This window comes from Hypanus sabinus, chromosome 6, assembly GCF_030144855.1.
Source record: "Hypanus sabinus isolate sHypSab1 chromosome 6, sHypSab1.hap1, whole genome shotgun sequence".
Taxonomy (NCBI): Eukaryota; Metazoa; Chordata; class Chondrichthyes; order Myliobatiformes; family Dasyatidae; genus Hypanus; species Hypanus sabinus.
In genome coordinates, this window is record NC_082711.1 from 179,519,998 (window position 1) to 179,536,920 (window position 16,923).

Sequence of the window (16,923 nt, forward strand, 5' to 3'; positions counted from 1 at the left end):
AGACAGTCAGAGAGGGACAGGGGAGATTCAGTCAGGGACAGGGACAGACAAACAGAGAGGGGCAGGGGAGATTCAGTCAGGGACAGGGACAGACAAACAGAGAGGGACAGGGGAGATTCAGTCAGGGACAGGGACAGACAGTCAGAGAGGGACAGGGGAGATTCAGTCAGGGACAGGAACAGACAGTCAGAGAGGGATGGGAGATTCAGTCAGGGACAGGAACAGACAGTCAGAGAGGGACAGGGGAGATTCAGTCAGGGACAGGGACAGACAGTCAGAGAGGGACAGGGGAGATACAGTCAGGTACAAGGACAGACAAAGAGAGGGACAGGGGAGATACAGTCAGGGACAAGGACAGACAGAGAGAGGGACAGGGGAGATTCAGTCAGGGACAAGGACAGACAAGCATAGAGAGGGGCAGGGGAGATTCAGTCAGGGACAAGGACAGACAGAGAGAGGGGCAGGGGAGATTCAGTCAGGGACAAGGACAGACAAACAGAGAGGGACGGGAGATTCAGTCAGGGACAAGGACAGACAAGCAGAGAGAGAGGCAGGGGAGATTCAGTCAGGGGCAGAGAATCAGAGATGGACGGGAGATTCAGTCAGGGACAAGGACAGACAAACAGAGAGGAGCGGGGGAGATTCAGTCAGGGACAAGGACAGACAGAGAGGAGCGGGGGAGATTCAGTCAGGGACAAGGACAGACAAACAGAGAGAGAGGCAGGGGAGATTCAGTCAGGGGCAGGAAATCAGAGAGGGACGGGAGATTCAGTCAGGGACAAGGACAGACAAACAGAGAGGAGCGGGGGAGATTCAGTCAGGGACAAGGACAGACAAACAGAGAGAGAGGCAGGGGAGATTCAGTCAGGGGCAGGGAATCAGAGAGGGACGGGAGATTCAGTCAGGGACAAGGACAGACAGTCAGAGAGGGATGGGAGATTCAGTCAGGGACAGACAGTCAGAGAGGGGCAGGGGAGATTCAGTCAGGGACAGGAACAGACAGTCAGAGAGGTATGGGAGATTCAGTCAGGGACAAGAACAGACAGTCAGAGAGGGACAGGGGAGATTCAGTCAGGGACAAGGACAGACAGTCAGAGAGAGGAGCAGGGGAGATTCAGTCAGGGGCAGGGAATCAGAGAGGGATGGGAGATTCAGTCAGGGACAAGGACAGACAAGCAGAGAGGGACGGGAGATTCAGTCAGGGACAAGGACAGACAAGCAGAGAGAGGGGCAGGGGAGATTCAGTCAGGGACAAGAACAGACAGAGAAGGATGGGAGATTCAGTCAGGGACAAGGACAGACAGAAGGATGGGAGATTCAGTCAGGGACAAGGACAGACAAGCAGAGACAGGGGCAGGGGAGATTCAGTCAGGGACAAGGACAGACAGAGAGAGAGGCAGGGGAGATTCAGTCAGGGGCAGAGAATCAGAGAGGGACGGGAGATTCAGTCAGGGACAAGGACAGACAAGCAGAGAGAGGGGCAGAGGAGATTCCGTCAGGGGCAGAGAATCAGAGAGGGACAGGGGAGATTCAGTCAGGGACAAGGACAGACAGAGAGAGGGGCAGGGGAGATTCAGTCAGGGACAAGGACAGACAAACAGAGAGGGATGGGAGATTCAGTCAGGGACAAGGACAGACAAGCAGAGAGAGGCAGGGGAGATTCAGTCAGGGGCAGAGAATCAGAGAGGGACAGGGGAGATTCAGTCAGGGACAAGGACAGACAGAGAGAGGGGCAGGGGAAATTCAGTCAGGGACAAGGACAGACAAACAGAGAGGGACGGGAGATTCAGTCAGGGACAAGGACAGACAAGCAGAGAGAGAGGCAGGGGAGATTCAGTCAGGGGCAGAGAATCAGAGAGGGACAGGGGAGATTCAGTCAGGGACAAGGACAGACAGAGAGAGGGGCAGGGGAGATTCAGTCAGGGACAAGGACAGACAAGCAGAGAGAGGGGCAGGGGAGATTCAGTCAGGGACAAGGACAGACAGTGAAGGATAGGAGATTCAGTCAGGGACAAGGACAGACAGAGAGAGAGGCAGGGGAGATTCAGTCAGGGACAGTGACAGACAGAGAGAGAGGGACGGGAGATTCAGTCAGGGACAAGGACAGATAAACAGAGAGAGAGGCAGGGGAGATTCAGTCAGGGGCAGGGAATCAGAGATGGACGGGAGATTCAGTCAGGGACAAGGACAGACAAACAGAGAGGAGCGGGGGAGATTCAGTCAGGGACAAGGACAGACAAACAGAGAGGAGCGGGGGAGATTCAGTCAGGGACAAGGACAGACAAACAGAGAGAGAGGCAGGGGAGATTCAGTCAGGGGCAGGAAATCAGAGAGGGACGGGAGATTCAGTCAGGGACAAGGACAGACAAACAGAGAGGAGCGGGGGAGATTCAGTCAGGGACAAGGACAGACAAACAGAGAGAGAGGCAGGGGAGATTCAGTCAGGGGCAGGGAATCAGAGAGGGACGGGAGATTCAGTCAGGGACAAGGACAGACAAACAGAGAGGAGCGGGGGAGATTCAGTCAGGGACAAGGACAGACAAACAGAGAGGGGCAGGGGAGATTCAGTCAGGGACAGGAACAGACAGTCAGAGAGGGATGGGAGATTCAGTCAGGGACAGGAACAGACAGTCAGAGAGGGACAGGGGAGATTCAGTCAGGGACAGGGACAGACAAACAGAGAGGGGCAGGGGAGATTCAGTCAGGGACAGGGACAGACAAACAGAGAGGGACAGGGGAGATTCAGTCAGGGACAGGGACAGACAGTCAGAGAGGGACAGGGGAGATTCAGTCAGGGACAGGAACAGACAGTCAGAGAGGGATGGGAGATTCAGTCAGGGACAGGAACAGACAGTCAGAGAGGGACAGGGGAGATTCAGTCAGGGACAGGGACAGACAGTCAGAGAGGGACAGGGGAGATACAGTCAGGTACAAGGACAGACAAAGAGAGGGACAGGGGAGATACAGTCAGGGACAAGGACAGACAGAGAGAGGGACAGGGGAGATTCAGTCAGGGACAAGGGCAGACAAACAGAGAGGGACAGGAGATTCAGTCAGGGACAAGGACAGACAAGCAGAGAGAGGGGCAGGGGAGATTCAGTCATGGACAAGGACAGGCAGAGAGAGAGGCAGGGGAGATTCAGTCAGGGACAAGGACAGACAAACAGAGAGGAGCGGGGGAGATTCAGTCAGGGACAAGGACAGACAAACAGAGAGAGAGGCAGGGGAGATTCAGTCAGGGGCAGGAAATCAGAGAGGGACGGGAGATTCAGTCAGGGACAAGGACAGACAAACAGAGAGGAGCGGGGGAGATTCAGTCAGGGACAAGGACAGACAAACAGAGAGAGAGGCAGGGGAGATTCAGTCAGGGGCAGGGAATCAGAGAGGGACGGGAGATTCAGTCAGGGACAAGGACAGACAAACAGAGAGGAGCGGGGCAGATTCAGTCAGGGACAAGGACAGACAAACAGAGAGGGGCAGGGGAGATTCAGTCAGGGACAAGGACAGACAAACAGAGAGGGGCAGGGGAGATTCAGTCAGGGACAGACAGTCAGAGAGGGATGGGAGATTCAGTCAGGGACAGGAACAGACAGTCAGAGAGGGATGGGAGATTCAGTCAGGGACAGGAACAGACAGTCAGAGAGGGACAGGGGAGATTCAGTCAGGGACAGGGACAGACAAACAGAGAGGGGCAGGGGAGATTCAGTCAGGGACAGGGACAGACAAACAGAGAGGGACAGGGGAGATTCAGTCAGGGACAGGGACAGACAGTCAGAGAGGGATGGGAGATTCAGTCAGGGACAGACAGTCAGAGAGGGGCAGGGGAGATTCAGTCAGGGACAAGGACAGACAGTCAGAGAGAGGAGCAGGGGAGATTCAGTCAGGGACAAGGACAGACAGTCAGAGAGAGGAGCAGGGGAGATTCAGTCAGGGGCAGGGAATCAGAGAGGGATGGGAGATTCAGTCAGGGACAAGGACAGACAAGCAGAGAGGGACGGGAGATTCAGTCAGGGACAAGGACAGACAAGCAGAGAGAGGGGCAGGGGAGATTCAGTCAGGGACAAGAACAGACAGAGAAGGATGGGAGATTCAGTCAGGGACAAGGACAGACAGAAGGATGGGAGATTCAGTCAGGGACAAGGACAGACAAGCAGAGAGAGGGGCAGGGGAGATTCAGTCAGGGACAAGGACAGACAGAGAGAGAGGCAGGGGAGATTCAGTCAGGGGCAGAGAATCAGAGAGGGACGGGAGATTCAGTCAGGGACAAGGACAGACAAGCAGAGAGAGGGGCAGAGGAGATTCCGTCAGGGGCAGAGAATCAGAGAGGGACAGGGGAGATTCAGTCAGGGACAAGGACAGACAAACAGAGAGAGAGGCAGGGGAGATTCAGTCAGGGGCAGGGAATCAGAGAGGGACGGGAGATTCAGTCAGGGACAAGGACAGACAAACAGAGAGGAGCGGGGGAGATTCAGTCAGGGACAAGGACAGACAAACAGAGAGGGGCAGGGGAGATTCAGTCAGGGACAAGGACAGACAAACAGAGAGGGGCAGGGGAGATTCAGTCAGGGACAGACAGTCAGAGAGGGATGGGAGATTCAGTCAGGGACAGGAACAGACAGTCAGAGAGGGATGGGAGATTCAGTCAGGGACAGGAACAGACAGTCAGAGAGGGACAGGGGAGATTCAGTCAGGGACAGGGACAGACAAACAGAGAGGGGCAGGGGAGATTCAGTCAGGGACAGGGACAGACAAACAGAGAGGGATAGGGGAGATTCAGTCAGGGACAGGGACAGACAGTCAGAGAGGGATGGGAGATTCAGTCAGGGACAGACAATCAGAGAGGGACAGGGGAGATTCAGTCAGGGACAGGAACAGACAGTCAGAGAGGGATGGGAGATTCAGTCAGGGACAGGAACAGACAGTCAGAGAGGGACAGGGGAGATTCAGTCAGGGACAGGGACAGACAGTCAGAGAGGGACAGGGGAGATACAGTCAGGTACAGGGACAGACAAAGAGAGGGACAGGGGAGATACAGTCAGGGACAAGGACAGACAGAGAGAGGGACAGGGGAGATTCAGTCAGGGACAAGGGCAGACAAACAGAGAGGGACAGGAGATTCAGTCAGGGACAAGGACAGACAAGCAGAGAGAGGGGCAGGGGAGATTCAGTCAGGGACAAGGACAGGCAGAGAGAGAGGCAGGGGAGATTCAGTCAGGGAGAAGGACAGACAAGCAGAGAGAGGGGCAGGGGAGATTCAGTCAGGGACAATGACAGACAGAGAAGGATGGGAGATTCAGTCAGGGACAAGGACAGACAAGCAGAGAGAGAGGCAGGGGAGATTCAGTCAGGGGCAGGGAATCAGAGAGGGACGGGAGATTCAGTCAGGGACAAGGACAGACAAACAGAGAGAGAGGCAGGGGAGATTCAGTCAGGGGCAGGGAATCAGAGAGGGACGGGAGATTCAGTCAGGGACAAGGACAGACAAACAGAGAGGAGCGGGGGAGATTCAGTCAGGGACAAGGACAGACAAACAGAGAGAGAGGCAGGGGAGATTCAGTCAGGGGCAGGGAATCAGGGAGGGACGGGAGATTCAGTCAGGGACAAGGACAGACAAACAGAGAGGAGCGGGGGAGATTCAGTCAGGGACAAGGACAGACAAACAGAGAGGGGCAGGGGAGATTCAGTCAGGGACAGACAGTCAGAGAGGGATGGGAGATTCAGTCAGGGACAGGAACAGACAGTCAGAGAGGGACAGGGGAGATTCAGTCAGGGACAGGGACAGACAAACAGAGAGGGGCAGGGGAGATTCAGTCAGGGACAGGGACAGACAAACAGAGAGGGGCAGGGGAGATTCAGTCAGGGACAGGGACAGACAGTCAGAGAGGGACAGGGGAGATTCAGTCAGGGACAGGAACAGACAGAGAGGGACAGGGGAGATTCAGTCAGGGACAGGGACAGACAGTCAGAGAAGGACAGGGGAGATTCAGTCAGGGACAGGGACAGACGATATTCAGTCAGGGACAGGGACAGACAAACAGAGAGGGATAGGGGAGATTCAAATCAGGAGAGAGATAGCGAGTCTTCCACAGGGGAAATAGAACCAGGACATGAATGAGGGCATCTACAACAAACGAGAATGGACTATGTCGGATGGAATGAAGGTCAGAGTGGAAATCAGAGACACATCCCTGATGCGTTCAGAGATCCACCAGGGAGTGGGAGGGTGTCGGAACCAATAAGCGGGATTAGTGACTTCAGTCAGCACAAAAGGTCCTGCTCACCGAGAACTGGGAGCTGGAAAAGCCGTCAGAGATTGTGTGGTATTGGCAGCACCAAGGTTCATGGCACCAGCAATTCCATTCAATTCTCACCGCTGTCTGTAAGGAGTTTGCACGTTCTCCCTGTGAGCACATGGGTTTCCTCCGGGTGATCTGTGCCCCCCACCCCCACATTCCAAAGACGTACGGGTAAGGGTCAGTAACTTGGGGGCATGCTATATTGTCGTCGGAAACGTGATGACACTTGTAGGCTGCCCCCAGCACATCCGCGGACTGTGTTTGGTTGTTGACACTGATGAGACATTTTACTGTGTTTTGATGTACATGTGACAAAGATAATCTTTAAAATGTTCTGTGGAGACTCAGCCTGTGCAGGGGAAAGGAAACGGTGAATAAACCAAAGGCCTGTATTCCAGTATTCTGCAGAGACAAAAGATTGGAGGCCCACTCCGATGCTTGCACAAGTTCTTTCTTGTTTATGAGCTGGGGTCTGAATACTGATGCACTCTGCTTCTCCACACGCAGCTCCCTGCCCCCTTCCCTTTCCACTTGGCTGAGGCTCAGACGCTAGTCTACCCAAACGGATTACCTCCTCCCTGTCCTCCATCTTCCAGGTCTGGCAGTTGTTTTAAGTTTTTGCTGTGGTGGCCAGTTCTGACCACCTTGTGTCTGGTGCAGGAATTCCCCCATTACTGTAACCCTGCATTTTGCATTCTTGACAGACAGACAGACAGACATACTTTATTGATCCCGAGGGAAACTGGGTTTTGTTACAGTCGCACCAACCAAGAATAGTGTAGAAATATAAAACCATAAATAATTAAATAATAATGTTGATCGTGCCAAGTGGAAATAAGTCCAGGACCAGCCTATTGGCTCAGGGTGTCTGACACTCCGAAGGAGGAGTTGTAAAGTTTGATGGCCACAGGCAGGAATGACTTCCTGTGATGCTCAGTGTTACATCTCGGTGGAATGAGTCTCTGGCTGAATGTACTCCTGTGCCTAACCAGTACATTGTGGAGTGGATGGGAGTCATTGTCCAAGATGGCATGCAACTTGGACAGCATCCTCTTTTCAAACACCACCATCAGAGAGTCCAGTTCCACCCCCACAACATCACTGGCCTTACGAATGAGTTTGTTGATTTTGTTGGTGTCTGTTCCCCTCAGCCTGCTGCCCCAGCACACAACAGCAAACTAGAATTGGAATTATTACCACATGAACCGTGAAAAGCTTGCCTTGCAACCTGTTCCTATTGATCACATCATTACACAGTGCATTGGACTGGAATGTGGTAAAACAGTAATAAAGTGTGTGGAGCGAGTGAACAGTAACGTGCAGGATTATAACGAGGCACAGTCCTGTGCAGACTGGATTTTTTTATACGGTTCCAGATGGTATGACTTCCACAGAGCCCTGATCTCAACATTATTGAGCTTGGCTGGGATTACCCGGGGAGACAGAAGCAAGCAAGACGGCCAAAGTCTGCAGAACTGTAGCAAGTTCTCCAAAATGCTCAGAACACCAGCCGATTTTCTTATAAATACTGCATGCCAGTGTCCCCAAGAGAACTGATGCAGTTTTAAAGGCAAAGGGAGGTCACACTATTATTACAGTCTTATAGGAGATTCTGTATGGTCTTATAGGAGAGTGAGGCTGAGAGGGAAACAGATTAGCCATGATGAAATGGCCAAGCAGATTCGATGGGCCAAATGGTCTAAATCTGCTCCTACATCTTATGGTCTCACACCAAATATTGATTTGATTTAGTTTATTGTTTACTGTCATTTAAAGTTTGTTTTTTAGATAGAAACTTTTAATTTGAGTATTTTTGAAAGCATCAACACACACAAAATGCTGGTGGAACTGTGGTGAACTACATTTACCTGTCTGGACACGCCCCCCCCCTGCTGGCTGCTCCTGTGGCTCCTCCGACTGACCCCGGTATAAAGGCAGTTGGAGCCTGGGCCCTGCCCTCAGTCTCCAGGATGTAGTATGGTGGTCAATTGCTGCTTGTTCTTTCTTCCAGCCAATAAAAGCCGATATCTCGCCTTACGTCTCGGAGAGTTATTGATGGTACATCAGGAACACAGCAGGCCAGGCTGAGACGAAGGGTCTTGTCCCAAAACGTCGACAGTGCTTCTCCTATAGATGCTGCCTGGCCTGCTGCATTCCACCAGCATTTTGTGTGTTGTTGTTGTTTGAATTTCCAGCATATGCAGATTTCCTCATGTTTGATTTTTGAAAGCATCTTTGCTTTGCAGAACTTTGTTTACATGTGCTGAAGACTTTTACACAGCACAGTAGATTGAGGCCAAAAGTCCTTCTATGTTTTACATTACAGAGTCCAGCATAGTACAGGCCCTTCGGCCCACAATGTGGTGCCAAGCCTTTAACCTACTCTGATCAATCTAATCCTTCCCTCCCACATAGCCCTCCATTATTCTATCATCCAAGAGTTCCTTAAATGCTCCTAATATATCTGTCTCTACCACCACCCCTGGCAGGGTGTTCCACGTCCTCACCACTCACTGTGTAAACAAAACCAAACTCTAACAACCTCCTACAATTATTTTTAAATTTTGCCCCCTCCTATTAGCGATTTCCACCTGGGAGAGTCTCTGGCTGTCCACTCGATCTATGCCTCTTACGTTTCACTTCTATTGAGTCATCTTGTTCTACCTCAGTTCATTTTGATCTGTTTTGACAGTGCTCAGCACAAACCTTTCACTGTTTCATGGTACAATTAACAATAATAAATCAATTTACTGGCTCACAGATGTATGCTGACAGAGCACTCCTGTTCTCAGATTCTCAAGCATATGAGTCCAAGTTGCAAACATAACCGAGACAATGAGGGACTGCAGGTTTTGACTCTAAATGTTGATGATTCCTTCTCCCCCACTCCCAAACACAGACGCTGTTCAACGCAACACAGATTCCCCCCCACTCCCAAACACAGACACTGTTCAACGCAACACAGATTCCCCCCCACTCCCAAACACAGACACTGTTCAACGCAACACAGATTCCCCCCCACTCCCAAACACAGACACTGTTCAACGCAACACAGATTCCCCCCCACTCCCAAACACAGACACTGTTCAACGCAACACAGATTCTCCCCCACTCCCAAACACAGACACTGTTCAACGCAACACAGATTCACCCCCCACTCCCAAACACAGACGCTGTTCAAAGCAACACAGATTCCCCCCCACTCCCAAACACAGATGCTGTTCAACGCAACACAGATTCCCCCCCCACTCCCAAACACAGACGCTGTTCAACGCAACACAGATTCACCCCCCACTCCCAAACACAGATGCTGTTCAAAGCAACACAGATTCCCCCCCCACTCCCAAACACAGATGCTGTTCAACGCAACACAGATTCACCCCCCACTCCCAAACACAGACGCTGTTCAACGCAACACAGATTCACCCCCCACTCCCAAACACAGATGCTGTTCAACGCAACACAGATTCACCCCCCACTCCCAAACACAGATGCTGTTCAACGCAACACAGATTCCCCCCCCACTCTTAAACACAGACACTGTTCAACGCAACACAGGTTCTCCCCCCACTCCCAAACACAGACACTGTTCAACGCAACACAGATTCCCCCCCACTCCCAAACACAGACGCTGTTCAACGCAACACAGGTTCTCCCCCCACTCCCAAACACAGATGCTGTTCAACGCAACACAGGTTCACCCCCACTCCCAAACACAGATGCTGTTCAACGCAACACAGATTCCCCCCCCACTCCCAAACACAGACGCTGTTCAACGCAACACAGGTTCTCCCCCCACTCCCAAGCACAGATGCTGTTCAATGCAACACAGATTCACCCCCCACTCCCAAACACAGATGCTGTTCAACGCAACACAGATTCCCCCCCCACTCTTAAACACAGACACTGTTCAACGCAACACAGGTTCACCCCCACTCCCAAACACAGATGCTGTTCAACGCAACACAGATTCCCCCCCCACTCCCAAACACAGACGCTGTTCAACGCAACACAGGTTCTCCCCCCACTCCCAAACACAGATGCTGTTCAACGCAACACAGATTCACCCCCCACTCCCAAACACAGATGCTGTTCAACGCAACACAGATTCACCCCCCACTCCCAAACACAGATGCTGTTCAGCGCAACACAGATTCACCCCCCACTCCCAAACACAGACGCTGTTCAACGCAACACAGGTTCTCCCCCCCACTCCCAAACACAGACGCTGTTCAACGCAACACAGATTCACCCCCCACTCCCAAACACAGACGCTGTTCAACGCAACACAGGTTCTCCCCCCCACTCCCAAACACAGACGCTGTTCAACGCAACACAGATTCACCCCCCACTCCCAAACACAGACGCTGTTCAACGCAACACAGGTTCACCCCCCACTCCCAAACACACTGTTCAACGCAACACAGATTCACCCCCCACTCCCAAACACAGACACTGTTCAACGAACACAGATTCCCCCCCCACTCCCAAACACAGACACTGTTCAACGCAACACAGATTCACCCCCCCACTCTTAAACACCCTGTTCGACACAGAAGATTCCTTCCCTCCCACTCCCCAACATAGATTATTCCTCTCACCCCCTTACTCCCCAACACAGATGCTGCTAAACACCAATGGGACCAGAGAAAGATCCAAAATCAAGGGGGAGGATCTTAGAATTGAGCCAGTCTGAGCGTGAGCCAGTTGCAGACAATCAGTGCAGGGGTGACTGCCTATCAGGTGGAAGTAAATTTACCATCAATGTGATCACCAGCTACAACCTGAGATTCTTTTACTTGCTGGCATTCACTGGAAATACAATAGAATCCACATAAAACAGATGAAGAGAGACTGACAAACAAGCAATGTGCAGAGAAGGTAAAAGATATATAATATTGAGTAAATGTTTTGTAAAGGAGTCTTTGGGATCTAGTGCACAGGCAGACAGGTTTCACCTTGGGGAGGGCAGATCTGATGGTGGCCAAACAAGGACAGGAGGGTTACAGACCTGAGGGATGACATGGAGTGAATGTGCAGAGCTTGTCTCTAGTAGTGGAGGAGTCCAGGACCGGAAGACTCAGTTTCAGAACAGCAATGAAGAGTAATTCCTTTAGCCAGGCGGTGGTGAATCTGTGGAGGTCAGGTCATTGGGTATATTTGAAGCGGAAGTTGGTAGGTTCTTGATTAGTCAGGGCATCAAAGGTTATGGGGAAAAGGCAGGAAAATGGGATTGAGAGGGAAAATGGATTGGCCAGGAGCAGCATTTGTCAAAGACACAGAGGGCAGCAGTTCCTCCTCAACACCAGTCAGCTATAGACAATTCTCAGGGTCAGCTGTTGGGTCGACAGGGTGGGGGCTGGGTACAGCACTCACATATTCTAGAATAGGTCCCAGTTAGAAATTGTGTGGGGGGGGGGGGTCCAATACTTCAGAAAGGTAACTCCACACTCCCCACCCAGGACATGTCCTCTTCTCATTCCTACCATTAGGGAGGAGATACAGGAACATAAAGGCACACACGCAACACTTCAAGAACAGCTTCTTCCCCTCTGCCATCGGATTTCTGAATGGACACAGATTTCCATGGGCAGTGATCAGTGGTCAAGGAAAGCCAGCTCCTGTGGTCACTTACAGCGATGGAACTCCTGGCTGATGTGAAACCTGGGGGTGGGGGAGTGGGATAACTGGGGCCGCGCTGAGACTGAGAACATGATGTATCAGCATTGGCAAATCCAGCACAGAATGGCAAATGGTGTGATAGACAAAGAGGCTCACAGTTACACAGCTGCTACAGACTCTTCAAAACACTCGATGGGCAAGGGACAGTGAGATCCCACAAAGGGTAATAGTGACCAGATGCATTGTTGGTATTCTCCGAGGTATCAGAGGTTGGTGAAGTGTGGGAACAATTCTCCTGAACATTTACAGACCCCGGGCTCATGGTGTAACATCAGTGTCTGTGATACTGCTGTACTCCCCAGACACTGCGCTGGAGTTCGGATTATCAGCTTAGAACAGCAACAGGCCCTTGGGTCCACAGTGTTGTGCCCAAATGCATTAGTAACCAAATGGCCAACTGACTGCCTACACAATGTCCTTTCCCTTCCTGTTCTTGTCTCTGTGGCTGTCAGTCAGGGTGCCGGGAGTTGGGGCACTATGTTGCAGTTGGGATATGGTGCTCAGTTCTAGTTACCTCATTATCAGAGGCTTTAGAGAGGGTGCAGAAGAGATTTACCAGGCTGCTGTCTGAATCAGAGAGCCTATAAGGATAGGTTGAGCGAGCTAGGCTTTTCTCTTTGGAGTGAAGGAGGAGAAGAAGTGACTTGATAGAGATGTACAGATGATAAAAGGCATAGACAGAGCGGACAGCAAGAAACTTTTTGTGTGGAATTGGCTAACAGCAGGGGACATAATTTTAAGATTATTGGGAAATATAGGAAAGATGTCAGAATTAGGTTTTGATTTTACACGGAGGGTGGTGGTGGAGGCAGATACACGAGGGACATTTAAGTGATTCTTAGATAGCACCCGAGTGAAAGAAAATGGAGGAGAAGGTTTAGATTGATCTTAGGGTAGGTTGGCACATTGTGGGCCAAAGGGCCTGTACTGTAAATGTTCTATGTTGCAGTTATAGAAGACACTGAAGTGTTTGAGGCACACTATTTAAGTTACAGCAAAGATATAATTAAGCTGGAAAGAGTTCTAAGAAGATTTATGAGGATCGAGGACCCGAGGTTGGCTAGGCTGGGTCTTTACGCCCTGGAATGTAGGAGACCTGGTGACAGTGTACAAGATCACAAGGACATGGTCTTTCCCCTGGGAGGAGGGAGGGCATACAGAGTGTCCTAATCACAGAACAATTTACAATGACCAATTGACCTACTGGACTGTGGGAGGAAACCGGAGCACCAGGGGAAACCTGCACATCACAGGGAGAATGTACAAACTCCTTACAGGCAGCAGCGGGAATTGAACTAGAGTCGCTGGTGCTGTAAAACGTTGCACTAACCACTACGCTGTGAAAAGGGACATTAGCAGCAACTTATTCACACATGGGGTAGTGGGGGGTGCATAGTTTGAATGGTGGTTCAGGCAGACACAGTGGCACCAAGTCATCGAGATCAGTACATGGATAAGAGTGGTGTGGGGGGCTATGAGCCCAATGCAGGTGAATGGGACTAACACGCTGGGAAAAGACGGTCAGTATGGACCAGTTGCACCAAAGGGCCTGTTACCACGCTGTCTGACTGGCCTTCATCAATTGTGGGATTGAGTTTAAGAGCTGAGAGGTAATGTTACAGCTATTTAGGACTCTGGTCAGACCCCACTTGGAATACTGTGCTCAGTTCTGGTCGCCTCACTACAGGAAGGATGTGGAAGCCATAGAAAGGGTGCAGAGGAGATTTACAAGGATGTTGCCTGGATTGGGGAGCATGCCTTATGAGAATAGGTTGAATGAACTCGGCCTTTTCTCCTTGGAGTGATGGAGGATGAGAGGTGACCTGATAGAGGTGTATAAGATGATGAGAGGCATTGATCGTGCGGATAGTCAGAGGCTTTTCCCAGGGCTGAAATGGCTAACATGAGAGGACCCAGGTTTAAAGTGCTGGGGAGTAGGTACAGAGGAGATGTCAGGGGTAAGTTTTTTTTACTCAGAGAGTGGTGGGTGCCTGGAGGCAATTGTGGTGGAGGCGGATATGTTAGGGTCTTTTAAGAGACTCCTGGACAGGTACATGGAGCTTAGAAAAACAGAGGGCTATGGGTAACCCTAGGTAATTTCTAAAGTAAGTACATGTTCGGCACAGCATTATGGGCCGAAGGGCCTGTATTATGCTGCAGGTTTTCTATGTTTCTATCTCCTGTGGGAACTGATCACAACCCGGCGTTTCCCAGGACCCGAGATCGCTGCGGATAACCGTGCTGTGCCGCGCTGAAAGGTGAGCGAGGTGGGACCGGGTGGCCCAGGCGGCAGGTCGGACAAAACGGGCACGGAGTAGACTCAGCAGAGAGACAAGCAGCCGCAGGACCAGCCAGACAAGCCGAAACTCTGACTTCGCCTGCGCAGTGGTTGACTCTGCAGATACTGATGCCATTCAGCTGCAATTATAAATCCCTCGCAAAATGCTGGGGGAACTCAGCAGGTCAGGCAGCATCTATGGAGAGGAGTAAAGATCCCGATGAAGGGTCTCGGCCCCAAACAATGTCTGCTTATTCCTCTCCGGAGATGCTGTCTGACCTCCTGAGTTTCTCCAGCGTTTGCTGTGCGTTATATCAGATCTCCAGCACCTGGAGCTGGCCTTCCTTTGCCCCCTCTCTCCCTCCGCGGTGACTGCGGTTCAGACGCTGGAAGTGTCGGTATGCAGGCTAACCCCTGCCGTGTCCTTCTCGGCGGCTGATCTCAAGGTCAAGGAGGCAACCTGGTGTCTGGGCGTCTGCGAACTGACATCACCAGCGACAAAGTCTGGCCTTCCCATGATTTGTCAAGGGCTCCCGGTAACGGATGGATAGTGATAGGCCGGGTGGGGTGGGGGGAGGGGATCGTGGAGTATATGGGAGCTGCGGGTAAGGGCAGCACAAACGTCCATGTGGTTCTGGGTGGGTTCGGGCGGGGGTCGAACCTCCCCAGAGGGCACGCAAAACAGCCCTGTCAAAGGTTACGGGAAGAAGGCAGGAAAATGGGGTCGAGATGGTTAATAAATCAGACATGACGGAATGGCGCAGCAAACGTGATGGACCGAACGGCACAATTCTACACCTAAATCTTACCGGATGTTTAAAATCTGAAACCCATGAGATTCCAGATTGTGATTCGGTCTAATTGAATTTAGGGTCGCCGTGTATCGAGTTGGGATTTGAACATTCCATAGGTCCGGGGCCAGGCGCGGGGCCACCCGTCCAGTCACATCGCCCCCTCGCCATTGCGGACTCCAACACACCGTCTCGCTACAGACTGCCGGCGGGCTCTCCTTTGGGGCACGGAGCCATTTTCCTCAGCGGACCCAACCTCTAATCATTACCGTATTTAAACAGACATCTTTCATCAGAACATTTACGTAGCTCCCGGATTGAAATATTTTTGTGCAAATGCATTTCAGATAATCCTGTGTCCACCGGTCCTGTCCCAAGAGTGTAATGAGGTGGTGTGGAGGGAGCTTCACTCTGTGTCTGACCCCGGGAGTGTGTGATGGGACGGTGTGGAGGGAGTTTCACTCTATGTCTGACCCCGGGAGTGTGTGATGGGACGGTGTGGAGGGAGATTCTCTCTGTGTCTGACCCCGGGAGTGTGTGATGGGACGGTGTGGAGGGAGTTTCACTCTGTGTCTGACCCCGGGAGTGTGTGATGGGACGGTGTGGAGGGAGATTCTCTCTGTGTCTGACCCCAGGAGTGTGTGATGGGACGGTGTGGAGGGAGATTCACTCTGTGTCTGACCCCGGGAGTGTGTGATGGGACGGTGTGGAGGGAGTTTCACTCTGTGTCTGACCCCGGGAGTGTTTGATGGTATGGTATGGAGAAAGCTTCGCTTTTGCAGAATTCCACAGGTTTGTCTCCTAGTCTTAGTGTCCATTGCGCAGGATTTCCCGCGTCCGGTCCGAGCGATACTGCGGGAAGATGTGAATCCGGGTGCAGAGGAATCGCCCGAACTCTCCATCCTTCACCCAGTAGCCGCTCGGGACCCAGTGAGTGAGTCGCCACCGAATACCCGCATCCCCGGCGCGGAAAATCCCAGCTACGCACCCCCGTCCTCCTCCCCAAAAGCGCGTCTCCAAACCCCTCACCAGCCGCCGCTCCCCGTGGTCGAGTCTGCCGCTCCGCTCCGCTCCGTGTCCCGGGTCGCTTGAATGCGCTACCCCCCGCTCCGCCGCGGGTTAATAACGCGATTGTGATGCCGCAGAGTTACGTGACCGGGCAAACTCCGCCCCGGGCCGCCCGCACAGTGAAGGCGGGGAGGGGGCTCAGCACATCCCCGCCCATCGGCAAGCGGGCAGTCCTGCTGCGGAACGCTGGCTGTCGGGGGACACCGAGGGCGGAGGCGCGGAAAAAACGGGTGCAAAGTCCCGGAGGTGCTAGGTCAAGGCAGCGGGGGAAGGGGGGATAGCGGTGCCGAGCTGGGGGAATGATCGGTGGGTGGGACACTGCGTCTGCATCAAATCCTCACTTGCAACTAGTCGTTTAAAATGCTTTTGACAGGTGTGGGAGGGTTCCGGACGACGTGCAGGCAGAGGGGATTAGTTCCATTGGAACCATAGTCGGCACCACAAATAAGGTGGGCCGAATGGCCTGTTAACGTGCTGTCCAGTGTTACGATTAAGAGTGTAGTCTTGAGGAAGGGGCTGTGAAATTGCCCGCGGCGACACGGTAACGTGGCGATTATCAATACAATAGACAGTAGGTGCAGGAGTAGGCCATTCGGCCCTTCTAGCCAGCACCGCCATTCACTCTGATCATGGCTGATCGTACACAATCAGTACCCCGTTTCTGCCCTCTCCCCATATCCCTTGACCCCGCTATCTATAAGAGCTCCATCTAACTCACTCTTGAATGCATCCAGAGACTTGGCCTCCACCGCCTTCTGGGGCAGAGCATTCCGCATATCCACCACTCTCTGGGTGAAAAAGTTTTTCC

At 52.3% G+C, this 16,923-nt stretch overlaps 1 protein-coding gene across 2 annotated transcripts in view; it reads right to left on the reverse strand.

Annotated features, from left to right (window-relative positions):
- Positions 1–16,234, reverse strand: part of LOC132396175 (fructose-bisphosphate aldolase C) — a 75,816-nt gene extending 59,582 nt beyond the window's left edge. Inside the window, exon 1 of one of the 2 annotated variants that reach the window (XM_059973718.1) lies at positions 16,077–16,234. The gene's annotated coding sequence lies outside the window, so the exon portion shown is untranslated. Of the gene's footprint in view, positions 1–16,035; positions 16,057–16,076 lie in introns of those variants that run through there. The other variant, XM_059973719.1, reaches the window with a different exon arrangement.
- Between the last annotated feature and the right edge of the window lie 689 nt (positions 16,235–16,923).